Source organism: Glycine soja, chromosome 13 (assembly GCF_004193775.1).
Source record: "Glycine soja cultivar W05 chromosome 13, ASM419377v2, whole genome shotgun sequence".
Classification (NCBI taxonomy): Eukaryota; Viridiplantae; Streptophyta; class Magnoliopsida; order Fabales; family Fabaceae; genus Glycine; species Glycine soja.
The window spans coordinates 10,680,496-10,696,667 of record NC_041014.1 but is presented as its reverse complement, the minus strand read 5'-3'; the positions used below and the strand labels follow the sequence as shown (position 1 = coordinate 10,696,667).

The 16,172-nt window shown below is 30.5% G+C and overlaps 1 pseudogene; it reads right to left on the bottom strand.

The window, feature by feature from the left end:
* Positions 1-6,324: 6,324 nt before the first annotated feature.
* LOC114381573 lies at positions 6,325-15,872 on the bottom strand (annotated as a pseudogene).
* Between the last annotated feature and the right edge of the window lie 300 nt (positions 15,873-16,172).

The window sequence follows — 16,172 nt, the reverse complement described above, 5'->3', positions numbered from 1 at the left end:
TTCATTAAAGTTGAGGTTAATAGTGGATGCAACTCATAGTTTGAAAAAACTTTTAGAGTAAAAAAAAATTGTACTGATTTATCCATTATCAAGTTATTCAAAGAAGGTTTGTTTGATGACACATCTTTCATCCAATCTTAGGTGCTTTATGACTAATCTAAATACTTATATTTGTACCATGTGTTTTCAAGGAAGCATGTGTTACCTTAACTTGGATTATATACTGATTGGATTGGTTATGTCATGTTTGATGACCAAGTTTTCAGATGTTGAAAATGATTGTCAGTGTGGTGAAAAAAGAAGCTACTGATTTATCAAAGGATTCTGAATAGTTAACCCCCACTAAATGCAATTACTGTTTCAAATCAGGTATGAGAGAATTGAATCCAAATGAAAGTGAGTCTACAACCCAACATAAGAAAAATGTTGTTCATAACAATTATTATGGAGATTTGATTCCTATTGGAACTGTATTTGGAACTCGAATACAATGACAACCTATTTGTGAAGGTGTAGATAAGGTACTAGAAGATTTACAATTTGAAAATGTTAAAACTAATGAAAATTCCAGACTAAAAGGGAACACAAATGGTGTTGAACCGATGCAGAGTCAATCTTCTGAAATGCAATTGCCACTAAAATCTTTTAAGAAAAGGATCAAGGTTGAGAAGATTTGATATCAATTGAGTGGACTGTAGCTGCCGCAGGAGAGTTACGTAGGGATGATTGTTTTGTTTTGCTTTACTTTGTCTTTTGTATTTTGATATCAAATTGGAGATAATATTTAATGATGGTTAACACTAATGTACTCTGTTAATGTCAAGTTGATTGCAATTTATGTGACTTTAAGTAATGTGATTCAAGAGTTAATGTTGTTTGTTTAGCAATGTATTTATTTTTTAACTAACTATTCATAATGAGTGACAACTTTACTTCACAATTTTGAATCCACTTCTTTACTGTATAATCTGCATGATTTATTAATATTCAATTTAGTAACTGAGTTATATGATTTTTACCAGTCTTAATAACAACAACAACGTTAATAACACAATAATCAAATGGATTATGGCTTCTAGCAAAGTATAGATAAACATTTCAAAAAGTAAATTAAAAGCACATCAATTTGAGTTGAACAACTTGTAGATGGGTTTTGAACTTCAGTATTTGGTAAAAAAATTTAGTAATGTAAACGTAACAAATTGTGTGGATACAACTCATCCAGGATACTGTCATAGGATAATGGTTGTAGCACAAGAATACATAGGAAGATGACTTACAATGACTTCTTCATTACTAATATTATAGATGAAATATAGATGAAAAGAGTGTAGTATAATTAGATTCAATTTTAAAAATAGACGTATACAACCAAAGGGTCAAGCAAAACACATCAATCTGGGCCGATAAAGAAAATATTCACAAAATTTGATATATGCAGTTTGTCTTTTTGTTGTGTTCTATACTTAAGGATCATTGCATGCAAACTTAATTCCAAAATTCTTTGGATTTCAAAGTTTATTCAATTCATGCTACATTTGTTTGTTCATTAAGTTGTTAAAGAAACTTCAACACCAGTATATTAGTTCACAATTTTTGTGTGTTAAGAAAAAATTGATACTTTTAACCTAAAAAAAATTATTTTTTTGTCTAAGAACAATAGGTGGGTGCATTCCTAATATTGTCTCCACCCAAATAAAAAATGGAATAAAATTATATCATAATTTAAAAAAATAGCCCTGGATTACTAATTTGTATCTATAATTTGTAAGTGTATTTTCGGTTTTTGCCTTTAACCAGTGTGTATAAAATGATATGTTGGATGCAAGAAAAATTTATGTTAACCAATATAAATAATTGTTTCCAAAGTCCATGATTATACCATTATGGATGAAAACGGATTGCCAATCTATACGTAAGGGCATTTCCTGTAATTGGTGTATTAGATATGGGTGTATCAATAAATTTGGTGGTGCAGCTAGAAAATGACTCAAACAAATATATCTCACTAATGCATATTGGCCCAATAGGTAGCTGAACAAACAAACACTTCAAAATCTTATACTCCAAACACTTTTTGATTTATTTCTAAATCTTTCATTTTCTAAATATTCATAAACATGCGAATTTACAATCCATAAGAATCTTATGGATTTGAAATCCATAATATTCTTACCAATTGCCAATCTGTAATGACCTTACAAATTGTGAATCCTTAATGGTGTTATGGATTGCGAACCCATAATGGAATTACGGATTGATAATCTGTATAAGTTATACTTAAGGATATTTTTTGATTTTTCACTCTTACTATTGGGTGTAGAAGAATATCAATGGGTGCATCAATAAAAGTTCACACTTCATAAGTTCTATGTCAAAATGCGCATATTTGAACAAGAAACATACTCTCAAAAGTAGAGCAAAACGAAGTGCAGGAAAAAGAGCAACAAAGAAAAACAAGAATGCCAAGGTTGATGCTCCAGGGAATGACGATTTTCTGAGAGACACAATGATTGGTCTGTTCACGACATTCGATTTCTTCCTTCGGGTATGTCTTCTTCCTCATGATGTATTTCATTTCACATAGTTTTTTGAAACGATAAAAGTGAACCATATATTGTTTTATTGTGTCATTTCACAAGGATACACAAATTTTTTATTAAGGGTTACAGTAAGAAAAACTCTAATGAGAAATTAGGATTCTGAAATTGCTTTCAAAAAGTTTTTTTCACTGTAAATTACTATGTCATCGATAAACAGAGTATAATCTTTGCGATTTTGGTATTGTTCAAATGTAAACAATCACCACCTTGACATGTAAAATAGTTAATTAAAGAAATGGAACTGTTTAGGATTGTTGGATGACTTGAGTGATAAATTCTAACAGTGATTAAGAGAAAAACAAATTAATACTTCCATTTTGGAATAATCTGAGATTAGTAAAGTTCCACACAGTGGCACAGTGTAGCTGCTATTTATTTATCTATCTTAGTATAACATATTATATTGGGTTTTATTGAGTCCATTGTGCATGTGTTGACTGTAAAATAGAGACAATACAAATTAAGCAAAAAACAAAGTCATTTTTACTAGATGTCTTTAGTATTAAATGATCATTCTACATAACCCTTTAAACATAATCAGATAAAAATTAGTAAAATGAAAAGTATAATATTTGGTTCTGGTGCATATGAAAAAAGATACTCTACATTACTGCTTGATTATAATTTAGTTGTTCAAATGTTTATCATGAATCTTAATAGCCTCTTAAGTTGTTTCGACACTTGCTATTTTTGTTTATCAAAAACCTATACAAGATACATTAGTATGTAAATGACATTTTTGATAAATCAACTTTTTTAACATTCTTTACTATGTCAATGAAATATGACTCTCTCTTTGCTTGTCCTAAGTTTTGGAAAACATTTAAGAATGAAGTGTTTACAAACTGGGAGCTGATCGATAAGCAAAGGAGGGTATCAAAGGTTCAACTCCTTGAAAATGACAAAGACTCAATTGTCATCTACATAGGTTGACCTGAATTTAGAAGGCTAAATGAAATTTATGATCAAAGAGAGATAATGTTTATTTATGTGGGCAACCGTAAATTCCATCTTAGGTTCTTCAAAGGAGATTCAGAGCTTTCAAGAGCATTTCTTTCGTGCAACCATAACGGGTTTCATGTAGATGATACTTTGTATGTAACAGAGTAACACCACACATGTTATGGAAATTTTTGGGAGGATGACCCAAAAGTTTTGGTTCATGTAATTGGCATAAAAATAGAGTCAAAATCTTTTAGGTATGATGTATTTCACATTTTTGTAGGTTAGTATTGTTGAATCTTTTTGTGCAACCATAATATGTTTTATTAAAGAAGGAAATCTACTTTATTTTGAATTTGAATTTTAACTTGAGTCATCAAATGAATATAAATATGTGACCATGACATGAATTTTAAAGTAACAACTTTCAGATTTCTTTCATTCATTCAAAGCATTCTTCTAAGAGTTTTTGTTCAAAAATTTCTTTATTCAAGAAAAGTTCATTGTCCAAAAACTTGTGCTATTCTTCTTCTTCATTCCTTCTCTCTCTTGCCAGAAGAATTCAAAGAACTAATTGCTTGAGAATTCTTTTGATTCTTCCTTCTCCCTCTTGCCAAAAGATTCAAAGGACTAATTGCCTGAGAATTCTTTTGATTCTTCCTCTTCCCTTTAAACAAAAGATTTCAAAGAACTAACCGCCTGAGATATCTTTTGTTTCCCCTTACAAAGATTCAAGGGACTAACTGCCTAAGAATTCTTTGTCTTAACACATTGGAGGGTACATTCTTTGTGGTATAAGTAGAGCGTATATCTATTTGGGTTGTAATACTGAGAACAAGAGAAGATACATCTCTTGTGGATCAGTTCAAGTGGAGGGTACATCCACTTGGTTGTTCAAAGAGAACAAGGGAGGGTACATCCCTTGTGGATCTTTGCTTATAAAGGAATTTACAAGGTTATTGGAAATCTTAAGAACCGGTGGTTGCTTGGGGACTGGACGTAGGCACGGGTTGTGACTGAACCGATATAAATCTTGTGTTTGTCTTCTTCTTCCCTACACTCTTTATTTTTCCGTTGTGCACTTTTTATTTCCATTTTACTTTTGTCTAAGTTATTGTTTCTGTTCTTTACTTTCTCATAACTTAGTAGTAAAGCCTAATTGAATCTAGTAACATTAAGAAGGATAAATTTTTAATTAGTCAAGACACGTTCATACCTTTCTTAATTATTCTAAGGCCACTTGATCCAACATGTGTATATCCTCTATTTATGCTTGAATTTAGGAATGATGGATGAGGATCAGAAGTGTTGGAAAGACATGGCTAAATTAATGATTAAAATTAACAAAAAAGAAACCGACATGTTCAACATAGTACACATTAAGGATCAGGTTACAATTTATACAGTATTCTCAAATATTCAAGACTTACGTAACTTTACAGTATTGTTTAAATTAGTTTATTTTATATGTAGCCTTATGGTGAGGTTAGTAGGAGTTTTGCTGTTAGATGTAAAGATAACTTAGATGATACTTGGCATCTTCTAAACAAAGCTGACAACGTACACTCTGTTAAATACAACAAAAATCTTCAAAGCCTAACTATAGTGGCTGGCTGGACTCAACTCAGAGATTTTTATGGATTAACAAACAATCATCAATTAACTATGACCTATTATGGATCATCAGTTTTCCTGCTGACTATCTTCAAAAGAAACTCTTAACATAAGCAAAATGACATTCATTGTATAAGCAAAATCCTAACCCAGTCACGTTCAAAGTCCTGTTGAATCAGTATAAAGTAACGTGCAATAGTTTGGTAAGTGATTCAAGACTTTTTGAAATTTAGAAACAATATTGGATTGAATATTGTATATTTAATATATCTCACATAAACTAAATCTTAATTTCAGGACATGCCAAGTTCTATGTATATATTCAAGAAAAATTCAAATTTCACACATGTCAATTTGGAAGGGACTACAAAATGCAACATTGTCTATGATTCTTGGAGGAAGACTGCAAAAATAGGCTTTGGATAGAGGTATTTTGTAGCTGAAAAAAATTTGAAACCTGGCCAAGAAGTTATTTTTGAGTTTCCAAATCCAGAAGACAACTTTGTTCTATTTTGGATTAGTATTTAAATTTTTTTGTACAAATCTATGTTAGCCATTATTTATAACTCTTGGTGGTTTATGATACCACAAATGATGCTTTAGATTATATTTCTATAATTTTGTAAAGTTATTAGCTATTTGAACATCTTTATTATAACAAACATGTATATATTTCCAATTTTATTACATTTGACTTTTATGTATTTCTTTTCATATTATTCCTTGCAAACTACATGCTTGGGAAACTTTCAATTTCTGTGGTTGTGTTGGAGGTAATTAATTTTTGGTATCCTTTGCATGTTGTTATTGGTACATTTGTTTCATTTAAATTCAAAATTTGAGACTTCCATGATGTATATAAGTGAAAATACCAAAATGACTTCTAATTGCATTATCTACTTCTAATTCTACAAATTTATAAATAATGGATACAAAACATAATGGTTTGTAGAAAATGTAGAATACAAAAAAAATTGAAAGCTTAATCAGTTTGCTCGTGCATTGCATGTGCTCTCATACTAGTTAAATTACAAGCAAACAAGAACAAAGAAAAGTACATGCTAAAATATTTTTGTCCTTAGTGAAATATTTGGATTTAGAGTGCCACACTACGAAGGACAATAGTCTCAAGAGTGACTCCAGGTCCAAAACCAAATAGAACACCTTACTTAATCCCTTCACCCGTTGTAGAAAGACTGATTTGTTTCTTTTGATTTTCTCCTCATTTCATCCAAGATAAAAAGCACACAAATACTTGCCAAGTTACCATACTCACTAAGCACATGTTTACTACCTCGCATTTTCTCTGGCTTCAACCCTAACTTTTCTTCAACTAGGTCTAGAATGGCTAGTCCACCTGGATGAACTATCCAAAAAATGTAGTTATAATCATAAAAAATGTTGAATGACTTAAATGCTTCATCCAAAACATCCTCAATGTTGTTTGGAATAAGCTCAGGAACATCCTTGTGAAGGTGAAATGTCAAGCAAGCTTCACGAAGGTGAAATGACAAGGCTCCTTCACTATTTGGCACTATTATTTGTGAAGTCCACACTAGTTCAAACAAGGGCATCTCAACATTTGGTATTATGTTTGACCCTACAATCGCAGCTGCAACAACATCTCCAAAGATTGCTTGTCCCATGAGGCTGTCTACATTAATATGACTTAGGCCATAAAGAGTAAAAATGGTGATTTTTGAGCACACTATTAGCACATGAGCACCTGAGATTACAAGGTTAACTTAGTAGTAAAGAGAAAATGAAAAGGAGAGAGATTGTGGAGTTGAATCTCATCCATTAACAAAAATTAGTACTCCCTCTGATATTAAATATAAGAAAGAAATATTTTTCTGATATCAAATATAAGAAAATTTTAACTAACTTTATCTTATTTAAAATATCATTCATTTAATTGAGATATTAATTTCAATGACTCTTTCTTATCCTTGATACCAAGTTCCAATCAAGTATACGTTGGGAAAAAAATATTTTGTGGTTAACTAATTTAAGGTAGGTAGAAATATGGAGCCAAGTCGGTTGGTCATAAGTTAGTGTGTCATATTTATTTTTCTATATTTGGGATCAAAATTAAATGAGTAATTAACAACTAATATTTGCTGTTAAAAAAATACTACTAGAAAATTTACTTTTAACATTATTAGAATGACATTGGTTTTATAGAAAATCGATGTAAACGAAAACATGGTGGCATAATCATAAATAACGTGATTTTGTTAACATAGGTTTTTTGAAAAACCGATGTTAACGTGAGTTGGTTAACATTGGTTTTTCAGAAACTTATGTTAATGTGAGTTGATTAACATCGGTTTTTCAAAAACTGATGTTAACATGACTTCATTAACATCGGTTTTTACAAAAACTGATGTTAACCAACTCACGTTAACATTGATTTTTAGAAAAAACTGATGTTGTATTATCCTATTTATAATATTTTTGGCGCTTTTGGCAGTTCATTCCTCTCCCTCATGACTCGTCTCCCTCATGCTTTTGGCAACCTCGAACCCTTTGCCACTCTCACTCTCACTTTCATGACATTGAAACCATTGTCTTTAGTGTCGCTAACGGTCTCACTCTCACTCACGGTTGTCTAGTTCTCAATGTCACTCTCGCTCTCGGTCTCACTTTCATGGCGCTAAAACCAGTGTCGGTACTATCGCTCTTGGTCTTACTCTCGCTCATAGTCTAGGTGTCACTGTGACTCTCGCTCTCACGATATGCTTTTTTCTCGAAGCTTTGTGGATTGTGTGTATCTTCCTCCTTTTGCACTATAGGAGAAACTTTTCAGTTTTCTTTAGTCTGTGATTGTGGTTGTGCTGATTGTTGAACCTTATTAGTAGTAGGTGGTCATGGTGGAACAGTGTTGTAATCACCACTAGCATTATCACTGCCACTACCACTACCAATGGTGATTAGTAGTAGTAAATTTTGTCTGTGATTTTTTCGGCTTGCTACAATGACAACCTATTTTGTTTTGTGAATGATGAAGATTTGGGAGTTAAAGAGATTGATTAATGATTGTTAGTATAAATGTATTCATGTACTACCATAACCACTAAAGAGGGTGCTTCCAAAGTCATGAATACTGGTCGACAACATTAGCATAACATCTTATTGAAATTTGAGGTTAGTTTGTAAAAGAGGTACTTAATACAGACAATCTAAGATGGAAAGATAATGGTAGGAAAGTTCATATTTTGTAGGAAAGTTCATATTCTGTAACAGATACTTAATATAGACTACCATAACCATTATAGTTGGCTTGTTTTTGTCCTGCCTCAACATGTTTCTTAGGTATGACAATTATTTTCAACTATTTGACAATTTTTTGGTACTTGTATCATTGGGCTTTGAAGCTTTTTACTTCTAAATGTTCAATCAGATTGATGGGTTTTGTAGGATATTAAGGATTAGAAAGAACTGATGGGAAACTATTGTTTATTTTTAGCTTTTGCAGCAATAGTTACTTAAGAAAGCTACAAAAAAGTTGTATTAGAGAAGCCTCTATTAGTTTGGAAGTTACATCTATAACAATTTATGAGAATTCTTTTTATTCCCGTGTTTGTGCTAACAAACTCATATTGTTATGTCAAATGTATCATGTATTGGTATCATATTGTTGTTTTGCAGATTTATTGGTATCATATTGTTATGTCAAATATATCATGTTAGATTAGTTGCACGGAATAAGCTCCTAGATAAGCATGGTGCATAGTTAGTTTGAGCATGAATCAGTTAGTGGATTTAGTTGGTTTAACAAAAATGTACTTAATGTCATGTTTATATTGTAAATGGAGTTTAGAAATGACGAATGAAAATCAACAGAACAGGAAGGAAATGACTAACACAATGATGAAGATTAACAAAAAAGTAGAGGAAATGTTCAACATTGTTCATATTATGGATCAGGTTAGAAATTTCAAGACTATTCTCAAATAAACATGACATGATATAATACATTTGCTTATATTATTTTGCTTCTTAAATGTAATCTTATGGTGAAGTCAGTAGGTCATTTGATGTAAGATGTAAAGATGAACTGGAACATACTTGGCATCTGCTAGACAATAATGACAACATGCACTATGTTACATACAACCAAGATTCGGTGAGCCCAACTCTACTAGCTGGATGGATAGAACTCGGAGGTTTCTATGGACCCATTGGAAATCATCAAGTGACCATGACCCACTTTGGACAGAGTGTGTTCTTCCTCACCATTTTCAAAAGCAGCTTTGAACCAAAAGTTTACCCTAAATGACACTCCTTGTACCACCAAGTTCCTAACTCAGTCACTTTCCTGCCGAGTGAGTAGAAAGTGACTTGTAGCAGTTTGATGAATAATTAAGCACTCTTATGTATGCCAAATTTTAAAATTATATACATATCTAATATGAATTTAATGTTAATTTTAGGATGTGTCGAGTACCATGTACTCATATGAAAGCTGTAGGATTTACCTATCTGAACTTGAAAGGGATTACAGAGTGTATGATTATTTATAATCATTGGAGGAAGACTGCAAACATTGGAAATGGATGGAAGAATTTTGCACAATCACAAAATTTGCAAGTTAGAACTCAAATTATATTTGAATTCCTAGATGCAACTTCTAATTTTGTTTTATTTTGGTTTTTTTTATAATTAAAGTATATTATACTATAGTATTATCAATATGTAAATTTTTGTTTATAAGTCTTGGTGGTATATATTTTGTGAGAATTGAAACATCATGAATACATTTATGGGAAATTTTTGTTTATAAGTACTCTTGGTGCATGGTATATTTTGTTTAGAACTCTTAGTAATATATTAATTTGTATAAATTTTTGTTTATAACTCTTAGTGGTATATTTTGTTTATAAATTTAGCTTATTTTATGAGTTTATACAACTTTGAATGATAAACTGTCATATGAATTATTATAGGTTGGTAATTAAAAAGCTGATATGATGTTAAAAAAAAATCCAAAAAACAATATCAATTTTTTTTAAAAATCGATATTGTTTTTTCGTAAAATAGTATAGGTTTTTAAAGAATTGATGTTAACGTTGATACTTTAACGTCAATAATTTCAACATCGATTAATAACCGATGTTAAAAGTGCTTAATAACTTACGTAAAAAACATATTTTCTAGTAGTGAAAAGAAGAAAAAACACACTAGCACCTTTGTTGTTTTCGACTAGGTCTTTGGCCAAGCGAAGAATCGTGCTACCCGCAAAGCAACCTTGTTGGTACACCATGTAACACTTCACATTTGAGTTAAGGTTTAGGACTTTGGTGAGTTGGTAATCTGCATCAGGCATGTCATTGCCACTTGTGGTGCAAACGATGAGGTGGGCGATTTTGGATTTTGGTTGACCCCATTCTTCGACGGCCTTTTTTGCTGCCTTTTTTCCTAGCTTTGGCACTTCCATCACCACCAGTCTTGCCTTGCATCCAATGAAGGTGCCATGTGCTCGCCAATGTTATTCTTCTTCGGGATCTCTTCTGTCAAGTGCATGTATTGCTTCTTAATCATTGACTTCTCACCTAAAAAAGTATTAATGCATTTCAATCAAGTGTTTTGTACCAAGAATTATTAAATGGTCTTAGACTATAATCTGTTCATTTTTTTTGTTGTGCTATTATCGTAATTAGGGTCTTAGGCTATTTAGTGGTATGTTAAGATATTTCATAAGTTTCTATCTTTTGGATCAGCTATAAAATTAAATTTTCGGTCAAAACTTAGTCACATTTAAAGCTCTTCGCCCCTCTCTAAAGTATATTTTCATTTTGGTTAATGTTTATATATAACATATTTAAATTTTATAATTATTTTGTAATTTATGATAAAAAAATAATTATATTGGACTACTTTCTCTAGACTCAAATATAAACAACAAAAGATTATTTTTTTAAATATGAATAAATCTCAACTATTTTTTCTTATTTGAGTAGATTATCTTTAAAATATTTTTATTTAATAGGGTTTTATTTCGAAAATACTCTTGATATATATCAAGTTCTAATCAAGCATAATTTTAAAAATACTATTTTATTAATTAAAATTGACACAATGTAATTTAATGCCATTAATTAATTTTCTTATAAGTGTGAAATTATTATTTTTCTAGGGAACCTATAATAACGTGCATTATGCATGATATGCAGAAAATGAAGGAGCAAACCAAAACAAAATGAATACATATATGATATATATCTTACACATGCGTTTGAATTTTTCTTTGAGCTTCATCTTGTGCTCACTTTTTGGTGCACAATGTAGTCAAGATTGTGGCATTGATACACATGTACAATGTAGTCAGAATAGGTGCTTTGCTCCACACTGTTTAGAGGAGTGGCATTGCCTATGGCCAAGATTGTGGCTGGGCCTTCTGCTCTTGTGGATCTCACCATCTTTTTTTCTAGAGCTACAAAAGAAGAAAATGTGAGTGATAGTGCTATCAAAGGAATGGAATAATATATGGTTGATGCTTAACATTTCTTATATATATTGCAGTACAATTTCGGATGTTTTTCCTCGGTCTGGTTTCAAGCACGGGTTTATTACCTTCCCCATGCTCTCGAATTCCAAGGTTCAACCAAGGGTTCATACTTTTGCATCATGGTCACGGGAGTAGTTACACCGTATCTAATTATAAATTTTTTTCGACTAATTTATCTTATTTAAGAAAAATAATTAATTTAAATAATTATATTAAATATATTAATTATTTATATTATTAGTTTTTAATTATTTAATTATTTTTTATTAGCGTTTAAAAAATATTCAGAGTATATAACAAAAAAATAATTAATATATCTAAAAATTAAAAAAATCTTATAAAAAATAAATAAATTTATGAAAATAATCTTGTAATCACAGACATGGAGCCATATGCCGAAAATTCTTCATTTTACATCATGGTCTATTTTCCAATTATTGTGACAGTTCGTGGCCCTCGTGATGCGGTTTTTGGTTAAAAAAAGATCACATCTAAGGTATACATGATATATCAGTTTATGCTCTATTTGGTAGTTATAAGATAAACAAAAGAAAAGATTGAAATAAAAAAGAGTAAAAATTGTAGGTGAGAAATAAAATGAAAAAAGTATTTGATTCAAGAGAAATAAATAAAATGGAAAAACAGGACAGAGAAATGAACAAAAATAAATAAGAAACAATATAGTGAATTTCATCAATTTTAAAATATTTTTTTTCTCATTCTTTTTTATGACTATTTTTTTTTCTCTTAACAAATACCTGTAGCTTATCTCTATCTCACTAACATTATTTTTGTCTTTGGTGATTTTTTTAATATTTATTTATCTAAAAGATATTGTCAGATATATTTGTAAAACAATGTGATATATTATATAGAGTAGCTTCATCAATGTTTTATATATCATCATTATAAGGGTTTGGACAAACTTATATACCTTTAAACATTTTCATTACAAGTTTTAATGATAAATTAATAAATCCTTAGACATCTTCATCTTTCTTATAAGTTTTATGTTTGTAAATTCTTTATTCATATGATCCCTATCATTTAGGGTGATGACTCTTTTGCTAGATATAATTGATTTATTTTTTATTATAAACCTATCTTATAAGAGAAAATAAATCAAACTATTTTAAACAATTTCACAATCTCTTTTAAATTAAATAATTTACTAAAAATTTAAAACAAATAACAAATTGTTAAAGGATAAATTAGATTATTCTTTTCTAAACTAAAAGTATCATTCATATTTTCTACGTTCGTTCTACACAAGCATCAGTGTGTGTTTTATTTGGAAGTTTCACAACTTTCAATGCCATCTAGTGGAAAAGCATGTCTGCATCTGTCATGGTGGATTCGCTTCCATGCTAGAAAATATGTATTTTTACATTGATTATTAAGGAGTTTTAATATCAGATCGATATTAAAATCATTGATATTAAAATATTAATATTAATATTAATTATTTAAAAATATTTTTTTACGAAAAAATAACAAATATTTTTAAAAACTAGATGTTGTTTTTTGAATTAATTTTTTTAATATCATTTATTTTTTTAATTATCAACCTATAATTATTTATATGATAACTTATCATTTAAAGTTGTATAAAACTCATAAAATATGTTAAATTTATAAACAAAACATACCACTAAAACTTATAAACAAAAATTTACACAAATTAATATATCGCTAAGAGTTCTAAACAAAATATATCATGCACCAAGAGTACTTATAAACAAAAATTTCCCACAAATGTGTTTAGGATGTTTCAATTCCCACAAAATATATATCATCAAGATTTATAAACAAAAATTTACAAATCGATAATACTATAGTATAATGTACTCTAATTACAAAAAAATCCAAAATAAAACAAAGTTAGAAGTTTCATCTGGGAACTCAAATATAATCTGAGTTTCAGCTTGCAAATTTTGTGATTGTGTAAAAGTTTTCCATCCATTTCCAATTTTTGTAATCTTCCTCAAATGATTATAAATAATCCTACACTTCGTAATCCCTTCCAAGTTCAACCGAGTGAATTCTGCAGCTTTCATAAATAAGTACATGGTACTCGACACATCCTGAAATTAATATTAAATTGATATTAGATATGTACATGATTTTAAAATTTTAGCGACAAAGGAGTGTTTAATTACTCACTAAACTGCTGCAATTCACTTTGTACTCACTCAGTAAGACTTTAAAAGTGATTGAGTTAGGAACTTAGTGGTATAAGAAGTGTCATTTAGGATAAGCTTTTAGTTCAGAATTGCTTTTGAAGATGGTGAGGAAAAAACACTTGTGTCCAAACTAGGTCATGGTCACTTGATGATTTCCAGTGATTCCATAGAAATCTCTGAGTTCTGTCCATCCAACCAATAGATTTGGGCTCACCAGATCTTGGTTGTATGTAACACAATGCATGTTGACATTCCAGTCTAATAGACGTCAAGTATTCTCTAGTTCATCCTTTCATCTTTCAACAAATGACCTACTAACTTCACCATAAGACTACATTTAACAAGCAAACAAATATAAGCAAATGCATTATATCATGTCATGTTTATTTGAGAATAGTCTTGAAATTTCTAGCCTAATCCATAATATGAACTGTGTTGAACATTTCCTCTGGTTTTTTTTTTGTTAATTTTCATCATTGTCTTAGCCATTTCCTTCAAGTTGTGTTGATTTTCATCCATCATTTCTAAAGTCCATTTACAATATTAAAGTTACTATTAAAAATAAATATGCATGCCTACCTACTAGTAGTAAACCAACACATGTGAGTTTGGTTGAGTACATGCCACGGAGTTGAAAGACATAGTAATGCATATACCTATTTTTGAAAACCAACAATGATATTCCTATCATGAAAAAAATTGGGAGCTTAAGGCTGTGGCAGAATTCTCACACCAGCACAAAGTCCCATTAACAAACATTTTCATGACCAAACACAGAAACACAAAAACAACCAAACACAGAAATAAAACTAACCTTTCATGGTCGGGAACGAGAACCAGATTGTGTAGAGCTGTGAGTGAGAGCGAGAACGAGAGACACAGAGCGAGAACGTGATGGTGACACGGTGGGCACGACGCGTCACGAGGAGTTGAGTCAATGTAAGAGAGCGAGAATGCAATGGTGGCACGATGGGCACGTCGTCGCGAGGAGTTGAGTCACAGTGAGAGAGCAAGAGTGAGAGTCGTGAGAAGGAGGAGAATGGAAGTTGTAGCGCAGTGAGGAGGAGGAGGAGAACGTGAGAACTGAAACGATACAAAAAGAGCTTGGACGCCAGAACAAAACCCTTCTTTTATAAAAAAAACTCAACAACATTATTTTTTTAAATCGATGTTGTCTAAGCAAAGACAACATCGATTTTTTATAAATCGATGTTAAGAGGGGGATATCGACATTAGTTTTTAAAAAAATCGATGTTATTTAAGCATACATAACATCAGTTTTTTAAAAACCGATATTGTCAGTACTTATAAAAATCAATATTAATGATCACATCTTATTTTCAAAAATACCACCGTGTATTTTTTAACATCGATTTTTGTCATCACCGATGTGAATATGAAGATGTTAAAAGTCAACTTTCTAGTAATACTTCAATGAACAGCTGGAAGCAAATAAAAAAAAAACTATCTTTTTTCTTTCTTCTTAAAAAGAAAAGATAACTCTTAATTGTGTGGATGAACTACCCTTTTGCCCCACATGTACAGTCGGATTTTTTCATAGAAAAAACAAACTAAAATAAAGTATAAATAGATATGAAGAATAAATGTGACAAAATATTATGGTGGAAATTAAAATATAAAAAAAGGAAAAATACGCGGTATATGTGAAATGAAAGAGAAGAAGCTTTGTGAACCCATTGTTGCACTATATCATTCTCTTATCACTACCATATATATCATCGTCATCACGCCTTTAATAAAAAAAAAAACATCGTTGCTTATCTAAAAAAAATCGAAAAGTTCCTCCATGTGATAGCAAACTAGGTTTTTATTTCTTTATATTTTCTGACAATTTAAATTTCTCCCAACAAGATGGGTAAGGATTTTACATTATTCTCAAATCAAGTCCAGACAAACATGTACGTACGGATTGCACTATACCATGTGATTTTCTCTGTCGGAGATCTTGGTGGAGCTAGCTCCAAGAGGACCCTTCCAAAGCTGTAGAAGAAGCAGCATCACTGTAGTGTTTCTTAATTCCCTTTTCTTTCAAAATTATTAGTATTATATTAAAAGAAGAATAAAGGAGTCATTTGATAGTGATGAATCACGTCACATGCTTAGAACTTACAAGGAAAACTTTTCGGTTTGAAAACCTACAATAAAATAACAATTTAATCAATGAATAGAAAGAAGATAAAGGGATCAAATCCAATTGTGGGTTAAATTAATTTCGAGGTTAACCGAACAAACGCCCATGTGCCCTAATACTAGATATTTCACTTTCTTATAGTTAATTTGTATGTTTCATTTTCATAA